Source organism: Malaclemys terrapin, chromosome 2, assembly GCF_027887155.1.
Source record: "Malaclemys terrapin pileata isolate rMalTer1 chromosome 2, rMalTer1.hap1, whole genome shotgun sequence".
Classification (NCBI taxonomy): Eukaryota; Metazoa; Chordata; order Testudines; family Emydidae; genus Malaclemys; species Malaclemys terrapin.
The window spans coordinates 42,195,573-42,208,378 of record NC_071506.1 but is presented as its reverse complement, the minus strand read 5'-3'; the positions used below and the strand labels follow the sequence as shown (position 1 = coordinate 42,208,378).

Here is a 12,806-nt window from a genome sequence, read left to right as displayed (position 1 = left end):
CGGAGTCTAGATCTAGAGCAGGCAAAAGAGACAAAAAGAGCAGTCAGAAGAGAATCACATGGAGATCAAAGAAAGCAGGAGGAGATGACGACAGGGCTAAGAGTCTCATTAGCTTTAATGAGGAAAGAAGCCTGCATAGAAGTGAAGTAAGGGTAAGATGTGGTCAGAGGAGCAGAAGATGCAGATCAGGTTTAATTGTGTCTTGTTTATCAAAATAATCCACTTCTTTTCAAAGTTTAGAACTGACTGAAGTTGTTCACACTGTTTTTATTTGCTCCACACTAAAATCGGGTTGGGATTCAACTCAAACATGACATTTCCCCAGAAGTATAGTCATCTCATGAGCTATGGGAACAATCCGAAACACTGTAAATAGTTCATTGACTCACCCGCATCAAGAGGACCCCTCCCTAAAGGAAGACTTTGAAAACACTCCTTAATTTAATAATCCACAATAAGGAAGGAGTTGCATCAACCAATGAGGAGACTTGGAGTAAGGTCTGCACTGGGGGAGTCTTTACAAGTGAGGGAGCTGGGGAAGGGCAGCTCTGTACAGGGGATTCTCTCCACTGAGTGTAGGGGGGACTCTCCAGAGAGTGAAGGGGGTGGGGGGCAGGCAGGTCTGTGGGGCGAGTGGCGAGTCTCCAGAGAGTGAAGGGGCAGGGCTCTAGGGAGGACTCTCCAGTGGGAGGGGGGGAGGCAGGTCTGTGAGGAGGTGGAGACTCTCCAGTGAGTGTGGGAAGAGGGGGTTGACTCTTTCGCCCATTCCCCACAGCTCAGAGCCCGAGGGGAAGCTCCTGAGCTTCTTCGTCCCCACACCCAACCAAGCGCCGCGAAGCCCTTCCCCTCCTCTCCCAAGATGGCGATGGCGGCGGCGGCCCCTCCCCCTAGATCCCAAGGGCTGGGGCGGGGCCCCTGGAGCCCGTCCTCCCGCAGCTGCGGCCAGGGACGGTTATGTGTGAGCGCGGCTGGGCGGCTGTGGGACGCGGCTGGCAGTTAGCAGGAGCGAGCGCAGCTGGGGCCCGAGCGGAGAGAGCTGCGCGCGCCGGGCCGGCTCCCCCGGAGTAAGTAGCGCGGTCCTCGAGGCACCGGCAGGCTCGGCTGTGGCAGGAGCCAGGCGGGCGGCGGCGGGCAAACTTTCCCTGCGGGCTCTCGCTGCCTGGGCTCCGGCCGCTGCTCCGCGGCCATGTTGGGAGCCCGTGTCGCTGGGCTGGCTCGGGAACTGCCCCTGTGGGGGTGGGCAGGGCGCGACCCCGTCCTCGGGTGCGGGATCTCGACCGACAAACTTCGCCCGCGGGAGTTTGCTCCTGGGGGAGGTCGGTGGGGACGCGTTTCCCCCGCATTTCCGCAGGGCAAGGTGCTGGCGCTGGCCCCAGCCCTAGCCCCGTGCGGGGCGGCAATGGGGGGGCTCGGGCGCGACAGCGCTGGGAGTTGTAGGTGCTCCGTGCCCATCCCGGGCCGGTGGTTACTCACCCCTAGCTCCGCTGCAGGCAATGCCAGCGGGCGGGACTCCAGTCCTGCCTCCCCGGAGAGGGTGTACCGAGTGCCTGGAGCCCCCTGGCCGCCTGGCCCGGGGGTTCCGCGCTGCGGGGATGCGAGTGTTGGGCTGCAGGAGGGGGAGACTCCCTGTAACTTGACAGTATCGGGAGTGGATTGTGACTGAAGGGGGGCGAGCGAGCTCCCCTGTATTTATTGTCACTTCGAAAGGACCCTGTGGTTGCGGCAGCCGCAGGTAAACCTCTCACTCGCTTAAATGGGAACAGGGTTGGGCCCATAGTCTTTAGTTGTCTGAATTTGTTGTTTCACTTCACTTATAAATCACCCCCATATTCAAACTAAAACCCCCAAATCCTGGGTAGCTGTGTGGAAATAAATATTTGGGTTTAGGGATTTATTTGGGGTTTGTGCACAGTATTTTGCAGGACAGATTGTTTTCTTGAAAGAAATGATTACATTTGTGTAATCTTGGTTGGGTTTTTTTTTTTCGGGGTTGTGACAATCATGTAGGGATTGTGTCTCTTTTAAACTACCCTGCTAACTCTTTAAAAAGAGAGAGTGCTTAAGTATATAGTGTGTAAAAATTCATGATGCATGTTGTAACTTATCCCTTGAAGCAAATATATGTTCTGTAGCTCAGTAAATGCCAGTTGCCAGAAGAGGTATTTCTTTGGAGCTGCATATATATCTATTGATATACAGTGCCTATACAGACCAGCCTGCAGCCTGGTGTGTGTGGACAGACCCCTGTGCAAATGTGGAATACCCTTGAATTCAGTGGGTCTCCATGTGAGTGTGGGGATCTGCCTGTGTGTCATATTGCCTAAGCATTATATAAATACAAGGATTTCTAGACAAATGCAATAGTATATAGGATTTACACCAGCATTCAGTTCCTGGCCACATTGTATATATGAAGTTTTTAAAAAGAACAGATAGATGTTGGCTGGTCAAATCAGTATGAAGTTTCCGTTAAACACAATCCTTAATTGGTACGTCATTTATTGTTACTCTCATCTCCTGTGGGTTTCCATGAAGACATTTGAATAAACATAGCAAATGGAAGATAAGTAATCAAATATTTATCACTACTTAATTTCAGGGCTACCCAGGGGTGGGGGGGAGTAAGTGGGGCAATTTGCCCTGGGCCCTGCAGGGGCCACCACGAGAATATAGTATTCTATAATATTGCAACTTTTTTTTATGGAAGGGGCCCCCAAAATTGCTTTGCCCCAGGCCCCCTGAATCATCTGGGCAGCACTGCTTAATTTGAGGACTTTGCATAAATGTGATCTGTTTAAAGTTGTTGTTGTAGCCATGTTGGTCCCATAGATTTTAGAGACAGGGTGGATGAGGTAATATCTCTTATTGGACCAACTTCTGTTGATGAAAGAGACAAGCTTTTGAGCTACACAACTCTTCTTCAGGTCTGGGAAACATCTTAGGGTTTGTCTTCACAGCCAGTGCTACAGCAGTGCAGGTGCAGCACATTAGTGAAGATGCTCTTACGCCGATGGGAGAACTTCTACCGTTCATGTAGTTTAATCCACCTCCCTGAGAGGTGGTAGCTATGCTGGCGTGAGAAACTCTCCCATCAACATAGTGGTGTCTACACAGGGAATTAGGCCATTTTAATTACGTCGCTCAGTGGTGTGGATATAGGTCGGTAGGTCTGTTGTGTAGCCCTGGCCTTAAAGTGTGTGTTGACTGCTATGCTAAACTAAGTTCCACCTTGTATTTAGTTGTATTTTCCCAGACCTGAAAAAAGAGCTATGTGTAGCTTGAAAACTTGTCCCTTTCATCAACAGAAGTTGGTTCTAGAAAAGACATTTTCACCCACCTTGTCTTTTTAGTTCATCCAGGGCAGCTACTTACCTCTAAATCTATGAATAAATGGTTAAATTTAAAGAGGTTTGAAACAGTTCGATATGATTACTAAAAAAAAATTTGTAAAACTGCCTGAATCTTCAGTTTGTCAACATGACTAAATTTGATAGCATTTCTGTAACTTGTATATTGAAGTATATATTTGATCTTTTGAAACAGTCTAATTTTAAATGTGATGTGTTATTCCAAGGGTTCTCAAACTGGGGGTTGGGGCCCCTCAAGGGGTCACAAGGCTATTACATGGGGGGTCGCGAGCTGTCAGCCTCCACCCCAAACCCTGCTTTGCCTCCAACATTTATAATTGTATTAAATATATAAAAACATGTTTTTAATTTATAAGGGGGGGGTTGCACTCGGAGGCTTGCTGTGTGAAAGGAGTCACAGGTAAAAAAAGTTTGAGAACCACTGCGTTATTCTGAAAGCAATTCAAGAAAAAAGACTTAATCATTATACCTTTAAAATAAGGCAAAAGAGAGAATATTACTTTCAGTTGCTTTTTTCTCTTTTGGTTTTGTGAATACTTAATGATATTTTTCTATGTTCGGGAACAATGAATTGCACTCCTAGTAAGTACTACTTGGCTACTTTTTTAGTCTAAAATGTCCCACTTTATTTAGAAATATGGCTGCTGCCCAGCTACTGATTTTAATCCTTGACTTCATAAGTATTTTTAGTAAGCAAAGCTACTGCACATACCTGGAACTATGGATTAAGGATTCCTTTAATACATTGACTAAATTGACCATAATGGTCTAGAAGCATCATAAGACTTCATATTCATTAAATTTGTTTGGTTACTCTAGAGACTGAGGTCTAATACTGCCAAATAAGTTATTTGAGTTTGTAAAGCATCTAACATTTTAAATTAAAACGATGAATTAACACAACTAGGGAAGTGAGACTAAGATTAAACTGATAAACAAATTTTTAACTACTTCCTCCCTTTTCCCAAATAAGAAACTCAAATACTTGCTCAACTTCAAGATTTGTGCAGTTTAATTGGTTATTGTTAGTGATGGACTTCAGAGATGAAGGGAAAAATGATAACCGAAAATGTGGAAATGGCAGAAGTGCTAAATTACCGTTTTGTTTCAGTTTTCACCAGAAAGGTTAGTAGTGAATCTAACATAGTGAATGCCAATGAAAATTTGGTAGGATCAGTGGCTAATATAGGGAAAGAACAAGTTAAAAATTACATAGGCTGTGTCTACACCAGAGACCTTACAGTGGCACTGCTGTACCAATGCAAGGTAAGATCTCCTGTGTATGTAGTTCTCCTGTTGGCATAATTTAACCACCCCCGACGAGCAGCAGCAGCTATAGCAGCGGGAGAGTGTCTCCCACTGACATGGTGCTATCCATGCCAGCACATCTGTCAGTGTAACTTATGTCGCTCGGGGTGTGAATAAAGCTTTACTGACAAAAGTGCTAGTGTAGACATAGCCTTAGACAAGTTAGATGTCTTAAAATCACCAAGTCCTGATGAAATACATCCTAGAATAGTCAAGGAGCTGACTGAGAAGATATCTGAGCCATTAATGATTATCTTTGAAAAGTCATGGAAGACCAGAATGGTTCCAGAGGATTGGAAAGGGGCAAATATTGTGCAATCAATTTGCGAACATCTAGAAGATAACGTGATAAGTAACAGTCAGCATGGATTTGTCAAGAACAAATCATGTCAAACCAACACAATAGCTTTCTTTGATAGGCTTAACAAGCGTTTTGGATGGGGGGCAGCAGTTGATGTGGTATATCTTGACTTTAAGGCTTTTGATAGTGTTTTGCATGATCTTCTCATAAACAAACTAGGGAAATGCAGCCTAGGTGGAGCTACTAAAAGGTAGGTGCATAACTGGTTGGAAAACCATTCCCAGAGAGTAATCATCAGTGGTTCACAGTCAAGCTGGAAGGGCATATCCAGTGGGGTCCTGCAGGGATCAGTTTTGGGTCTGGTTCGGTTCCATATCTTCATCTATGATTTATAATGGCATAGAGTGTACACTTAACGTTTGTGGACAATACCAAGCTGAAAGGGGTTGCAAGTGCTTTGTAGGCTAGGATTAAACTTCAAAATGATTTGAACAAACTGGAGAAATGCTTTGAAGTAAATAGGATGAAATTCAATAAGGACAAATGCAAAACACTCCACTTAGGAAGGAACAAACGTGCACACACAAAATGGGAAATGACTGCCTAGGATGGAGTACTGTGGAAAGGGATCTGGGGTTCACAAGCTAAATGAGTCAACAGTGTAACACTTTTGCCAAAAAAAAAAAAAAAAAAGCAATCATCATTCTGGGATGTAATAGCAGGAGTGTTGTAAGCAAGACAGGAGAAGTAATTCTTCCGCTCTAGTCCACACTGATTAGGCCTCAACTGGAGTATTGTGTCCAGTTCTGGGTGTCACATTTCAGGAAAGATGTGGACAAATTGGAGAGAGTCCAGAGGAGAGCAACAAAAATGATTAAAGGTCTAGAAAACATGACTTGTGAGGGATGATTGAAAAAACTAGGTTTGTTTAGTCTGGAGAAGAGAATACTGAGAGGGGACATAACAGTTTTCAAGTATATAAAAGCTTGTTACAAGGAGGACAGAGAAAAATTGTTCTTCTTAACCTCCGAGGCTAGGACCAGAAGCAATGGTCTTAAATTGTAGCAAAGGCAGTTTAGGTTGGACATTAGGAAAAACTTCCTGTCAGGGTAGTTAAGTAATGGGATAAATTGCCTAGGGAGGTTGTCCAACCTGCTCTTAGAATCTCCATCATTGGAGAATTTTACAAACACCTGTCAGGAATGGTCTAGATAGTACTCAATCCTGCCGTGAGTGCAGGGGACTGGAGTCGACTAGATGATCTCTCGGGTTCCCTTTCAGTCCTATGATTCTGTGAGATGTGTATTTCTTTGAACATTATTTTTCATGGGTCTCATAAGTATGTGGTGTTGCTACAGATGATCTACAGTGCGTGGACACAACAATATGAGAAAGTAGCATCTTTAGTTTTGAATTTAAACTATAATTTTAATTATATTTTTAGAGTTAATTTTTAATTGAAGAGTGGTTAAGGAGTTGAGTGCAAAATGAGAATCTTATTTCCGTTATGACTGCCCACTTCAATGGCTTCCTGTACTCTGGGTCGACTAATTAAAAACTGTATGTTTCCAGGAGTTTGTTTTGAGTATTACAGTTACTGGCTCTAAATGGCATTTATACTGAATCCGGCAGTCCACGGTGTGCTGAATATGAATCACTAATTGCATCAACCCTGCGGCTGGTCTGTGCCAGTCGACTCGAGCGGCTTGGGCTGCGGGGCTATTTCACTGCTGTATAAACTTCTGGGCTTGGGCTGAAGTTGTAGCTTGAGTCGACGTACCTTAGGTCAAGTTACCGTGGGGTCTACACCCTGTCGACTTACCTTACTCTTCTTAAACCCACAAAGGGTTTAAGAGGTTAGTGTTGCAAACAAAGCTAGGTAGATAGAGCCACTTAAATTCTAAATCAAAACTGAGATGTAGAGGCTTGGCATGAGGAGAAAATTGGATTAGTTTCCTCCCTTGTGTCATTCAGAATTGAGAAGCTAAGATTTTTTTTTTCTAATATGCATTGATGACAGGAGTGTTCATTCTGTAAAGAGGACTGAATTCCATTTTTAATTGAGCTATGGGCTGGGATATAAATTAGGGTTACATACCTCCTTGATTAACAGTCGATCTCTCACGAAGGCAGTGGTCCCCAAACTATGGGGCGTGCCTCCCAAGAAGGGTACAGAGAAACGTTCGGGAGGAGGGGTGCAGTGGGGTCCAGGTCAACCCGCACAAGGACGGGGAAGGAGTACCACCCAGCCCCGGCTCAGCTCCTGGCCACGGCCCGAGATCTGGATTGGTCCCTGTCTCACGGCTCCCGCTCCAAGCTCTGGCCCCATTCCTGGCCCTGGCAATTGATCGTGGCACCCGGGGTGGGGGGTGCAGACTGGGCAAGGGGAGGTGTGACTGAAAAAATTTGGGGACCACTGCACTAATGTCAGTGGGAGTTTGTACAAAGATCCGGGGGGAAGCAACCTGGCCTTCTATCTAGTAACTAAACTTTTATTTATTACCATTATTCAATATCTTATTGTCACATTCAGCATAGATTCCAAGGCCAGAAGGGACCATTGATCATCTAGTATGACCTCCTATGTAACACAGGCATAGAATTTCCCCAAAATAATTCCTAGAGCATCTCTTTAAAAAAAAAAAAAAAAAAAAAAAAAAAAAAGGGGGGGGGGGGGGGGATCCAGTCTTGATTTAAATTAGCCAGTGATGGAGAATCCACTATGAATCCCAATCAGTTGTTCTAGTGGTTAATTACCCTCACTGTTTAAAACTTAGGCCTTGTATCTAGTCTGAATTCCTCTAAGTTCTCTTTCCTTCCTTTGCATTTTTCTCACTGTAGGAATTTTAAAAATCTCACCCATCTGTCTAAGATGATCAGCAGTGAAATAGTTAATGATAAAATGTTGTTAAGCTAAAATATAGCTTTTAACACACACCAGTGTGATTAGTGTTGGTGAGGTGGCTCAGAGCTTCACTCATCTGAGCCGGTGTTTCAGGTTGTCTGCAGACTTGAGAAGACAATAGTAGCTCTAATACACTTTCTTTATTGCCATAGTTACATGGATTCAAGCTAGCTCGTGTGTAGTTTTGGCTGTGTAGCCATATCCTGGTTGGGGTCAACCCTAGAATTCCCTTACATACAGTAAACTGCTGTTCAATCTAAAATACTCAGAATGAAGTCCTGATTTCCCACTAGAAGAAAAAGAGCAGTATCGTAAATAACTACATTCCATGGCAACATACTTTTAATCTTTTCATTGACTTCAGAATAATTTTAGTGGTTAAGCTTATTTTTTTCAATTACTTCATATGATTTGTAAAAGCAATAATGATATCCAGTTAGGGCGCTGTTGTCGACTGTATGGACAGGTAAATTAAATAATTTAATTTAATTCCGATTAAATTTTCAGAGTTTATTTTGTTTGAAAAGGGAATAAAGGTTGTTATACAAAACTTACTTTTGAAATGGAACAACCTAAGCTTAAAAAGTTGTCCTTTTTTTTCCCCTAAAGAAGTTAAAAAATGTATGATGTGTTGTCTAAATTACTTGGAGCACAAGTAATATTACAAGTAATTGCTTTAATAGTGATGGAGGAGAAAAGGGATATCTGTAGAGTGTGGAAAAATATATTTATCACACTGAAGAATGTTGTAATGTTTTTATAAGTCATGATAATAGCTGTACTAACAAGTCAAGTCCTGCAAATTCTTATTCATATGAGCAGTCCTGTTGAGGTAAATGGAACTGCTTGAATGAGTATGAATTGCTTATTTGGGGGCTTGCAGAATTAGGGCTGCAATTTTGCACAGTAATGCTCTTTTTAGTTAATCAGGGTGGATTTGATTTAAATCACTAGTCAGGAAAACTCGATTTAATCGTGGTTTTCTACATAAAAGTGCATTCTTGTTGGTTGTTATAACCTTAAAACATATTATTCACAACTCAGATAGATGTAGGTTTCATTTTTAGAAGGTACACACTCTACATTTTTTAAACTGTGATTTATTTTGAAAACTTTTCAGATTAGTTTTACAGCTATATCAGAAAATGAATGATTGTTTGGTTATTTCATTTACCAAAGGTAATTGAAGCAGATAGTTCACCTCCCAATCACTTCATAAATATCTCCGATTCAACAGGTTAATCATTAATATTTGGAGGATTTTCTTGCCATGCTGTATTAGGAGGAGAACATCACCAGACAGACATTTAAATTGTTTTATTTAACTAAAACAACAACGTTAAGTATTCTGGATTTTTTTTTCTTCAACATCAAACATATAATATTTTAACATAGCAAGCATACGTCCCTCACTTCTCACATTTATCTCCGGACTTCTCCTTGTCCAGCGCTATTCCGCCCCCAACAATCTTCTATTCATTGAACTTTTTGAAACTTTAGAGAGAGGTAAGGGATTGACTCTGTGTACACAAATTTGCAGAGGGGCAATAGAGTTGAGGTCTGTTATTTCTCACCTCTATTTATTTACTTTATTCATTTTAAAACATTTTTGCTGTTAACAAGCATGTTACCTCTGGAGAGACAAATCCACAGTTTGAGAACTGCAAAACTAAGCATCTCTGGTATCTTCTAGACTGAGCACCGAATCCCATTGGGTAGATAGAAAGATTAACCTAAATAATCTATACAGAAGCCTGTGGAACCCCATAAAATTGGGTCCCTAATCCATGAACTATTGGAACTCATTTACAAAACTTTTCTTAAACGTTACATAAATATATTGTCTCATATTCTAGAATTAGAATTTATAATCCCTATTCCATGATGAGATATCTTAAAGATACATTATATCTTTATTAAAACTCTTTTGATATGCTTTTTGAGGAAAAAAGCATTTTATAAAAAAAGGATGTAAATAAAAACAATATTTTTATTTATTTTATTTTTATCCACCCTGATGTTAATACTGTTTTGAGTATTTTTCTCCTGCATGGTCTCGATAGTCTTTAATCTCCGTAGTGTTAGAGTAAATAAATAATTTCTCTCTAGCATATTTGTTTTCACTTTACAAACAAAGACACTCATCTGTTGAGTTTTAAAAACCTTTCTTGAAGTGCAATCACTATAAAACTTCATTTTATAGAGGTAGTTGCTTGCATGGATTTAAAAAAAAAATTGTAGGGCTCATTATCTAGCATGTAATTCAGTAGAATGTACCATGACTTCTGCATATTGTATAAAAATGGAATTCAACCTCTGAAATTTGTGGTCTTGAAATACTGGGGTTTTCCTTTTTATATATAGTAATTTTGAGGCAAGACCTAGAAAATAGTTTACTGGAATATTCACATATAGCAGAGGTTCTCAAACTGTGGTCCACGAGCTCCATTGAGGTGGTCCGCGGATAGTTCCCTCTAAGGTGTGCACCTGGATGGCCGCACACCTAATTAGTGGAGCTGTGCAGGTGTGGCTCCAGTAATTAGGTGCCTGGACCCTGGAGAGGATGCACATGTAAGGTGAGGTGGTGGCCTTGGGGGGATTAGGGGGTAGGTGGGAGGGTGCAGTGAGGTGAGAAGAGGGGGTGGGAGGAATTTGGGATGTGCAGGGCTGTGGCAGCCAGAGAAAAAGACACAACTTTCCCTAGCTCCAGGGCTGCAGCTGATAGGGAGAGACAGCTCTCCTTCCCAGCCTCAGCTCTGTGGCCTCTGTGGGTGGGGGGGTCTCTCCCTCGCTCCTTTGCAGACCCAGGTTGCGGGCTGGGGGAGAAAGGGCACATCCATTGTATTAGAAAGATGAGACTAGTGATATTAAAATATGAGTTGTGTGCTTTTATTTGTATAACAAAAGAAGTTTATTAAGGTTTTTTATATAGTGCTTTTATCCAATGCGCTTGCCAATAGTTAGTTAACGGTACAAGCAACATTTGGAAAGATCATTAAGTGGTCCGCCAAGACCATCAGCAATTTTCAAGTGGTCCATGGGGGGGGGGTTTGAGAACCACTGACATATAGCCTCTTCACTAGTTTGATTGTACCAGTTCAGATAACTTTGAGATCTTAGCAGGGTCTTACAATTAAAGTTAGTCAATACTCTTAAGTCATTGTTTGTCAAAATGTTGCTTCAGAATGTCCTCTAGTGCAGGGGTGGGTAAACTTTTTGGCCTGAGGGCCCCATCGGGTTTCCGAAATTGTATGGCAGGCCGGTTAGGGGAGGCTGTGCCTCCCCAAACTGCCCGGCATGGCCCGGCCCTCACCCCCTATCTGACCCCCCCCGCTTCTTACCCTCTGCTGGCCCCCTCGCTCCATCCACCCCTCCCTGTCCCCGACCGCTCCCGCCGCCTCATCCAATCCCCCCTCCTTCCTGACTGCCTGCCCGCCGCCTCATCCAATTCCCCTGTTCCCTGTCCTTTGACCGCCCTGACCCCTATCCACACCCCTGCACCCTGACCACCACCCCAAACTCCCCTGCCCTCTATCCAACTCCCCCTCCCATTCCCTGCCCCCTTACCGCACGGCCCGGAGCCCCGGTGGCTGGTAGTGCTATAGCCGTGCCGCCCAGCTGGAGCCAACCATGCCACTGCGCAGCACAGAGCACCGGGTCAGGCTGCGCTGCCTGGCAAGAGCTTGCAGCCCCGCTGCTCAGCATTGTGTCAGCGGCGCAGTGAACTGAGGTTACGGGGGAGGGGGCTAGTCTCCCGGGCCAGGAGCTCAGGGGCCGGGCAGGAGGGGCTTGAGGCCGGATGTGGCTGTAGTTTGCCCACCTCTGTTCTAGTGACGGACATTTTACTAAAAATCAGAGAAATCCCCTTTCCTATAATCGTCTACCAAAAATGAAGTAAATGTAATTGGAGTGCAATCTAAAACTGTAGAAATAGTCTGACAGACAAGTTATTGCTAGCGTCAAGATGTTGAGGGTGCTCAGCAGCATGAATCTCATTGCCATTGGTGATGGAGCATTTTGAGTACGTTCTGTGGAAGTGGGAGGTGTAGGCCTCTCCTCAATTGCATCATTCTTCCTAATACACATGCCTTTCCATTAATGTAGTGAGTTATTTGCATGCGTTAAGTGGATGAGAGTATGAAATGCAGGACTTTTATGCTGTACTCCACATCTTGAAACTTTTCAGAAAGCAACTTCTTAGAACAGAAGAAGACTGCAACGTATTATACCACTAATTTTGTAAAAAAAGGAAAGTTAACTTGCCTCTAGCCTTCCCGATTTTGTAATATGGGGAACAAAATTTGACACATTTTTCCTTTGCTCCTCTTCAAGTGTGTCATACGGAGTGAGCAGGACAGTCTCAACTGTGTGAGTATAGTTGTATTATGTATTTGATGGTATACAAACACACAAGAAAATAGTCCTGCTCTAAAGACCTTCAAAATAGGACACAGCAAGTGAATGATAAGCGGTAGGATGGAAGATGAGGATGATAGTAAGAAATTAATATGATTAGATGGGCTAGCTGTGTGCATGTCCTGAAGGTTCAAAATTATTGAGGGGTGTTTTGTTTTGTTTTTTTAATCGCCGACCTAGCTATCATTAGCTGTCAGTGTTGAACTCCCACAGACTGACTTTCATTGTACACCTGTGCTGGAAATCTGTATGTGAAAGTGATTTTAAGACTATTCCTCTTAGACCAGGAGCACTGTCGTGACCATAAGCTATTTTTTTCAGGAGATAGGTCACAACTACAACTGTATAAGCCCCTTATGTTGGAGGCTGAGATAAGAGGCATTGACAGCATTGTTGTTAGAGCTACTCTTTCAGTTGTTGTGAATAGTTGTGGCAGCTGTTGGTGTGTGTGAAGGACTGGAAGTCCTTGCAGTAACTCAATAGGCTGTTTTTGAGCTTCTTGATCAAG

The 12,806-nt window shown here is 43.3% G+C and overlaps 1 protein-coding gene across 1 annotated transcript in view; it reads left to right on the top strand.

Moving 5' to 3' along the window:
• Positions 1-825: 825 nt before the first annotated feature.
• The window catches only part of PLEKHF2 (pleckstrin homology and FYVE domain containing 2), a 34,666-nt gene continuing 22,685 nt past the window's right edge, over positions 826-12,806 (top strand). Inside the window, exon 1 of the mRNA XM_054020383.1 lies at positions 826-1,064. The gene's annotated coding sequence lies outside the window, so the exon portion shown is untranslated. The remainder of the gene's footprint in view (positions 1,065-12,806) is intronic.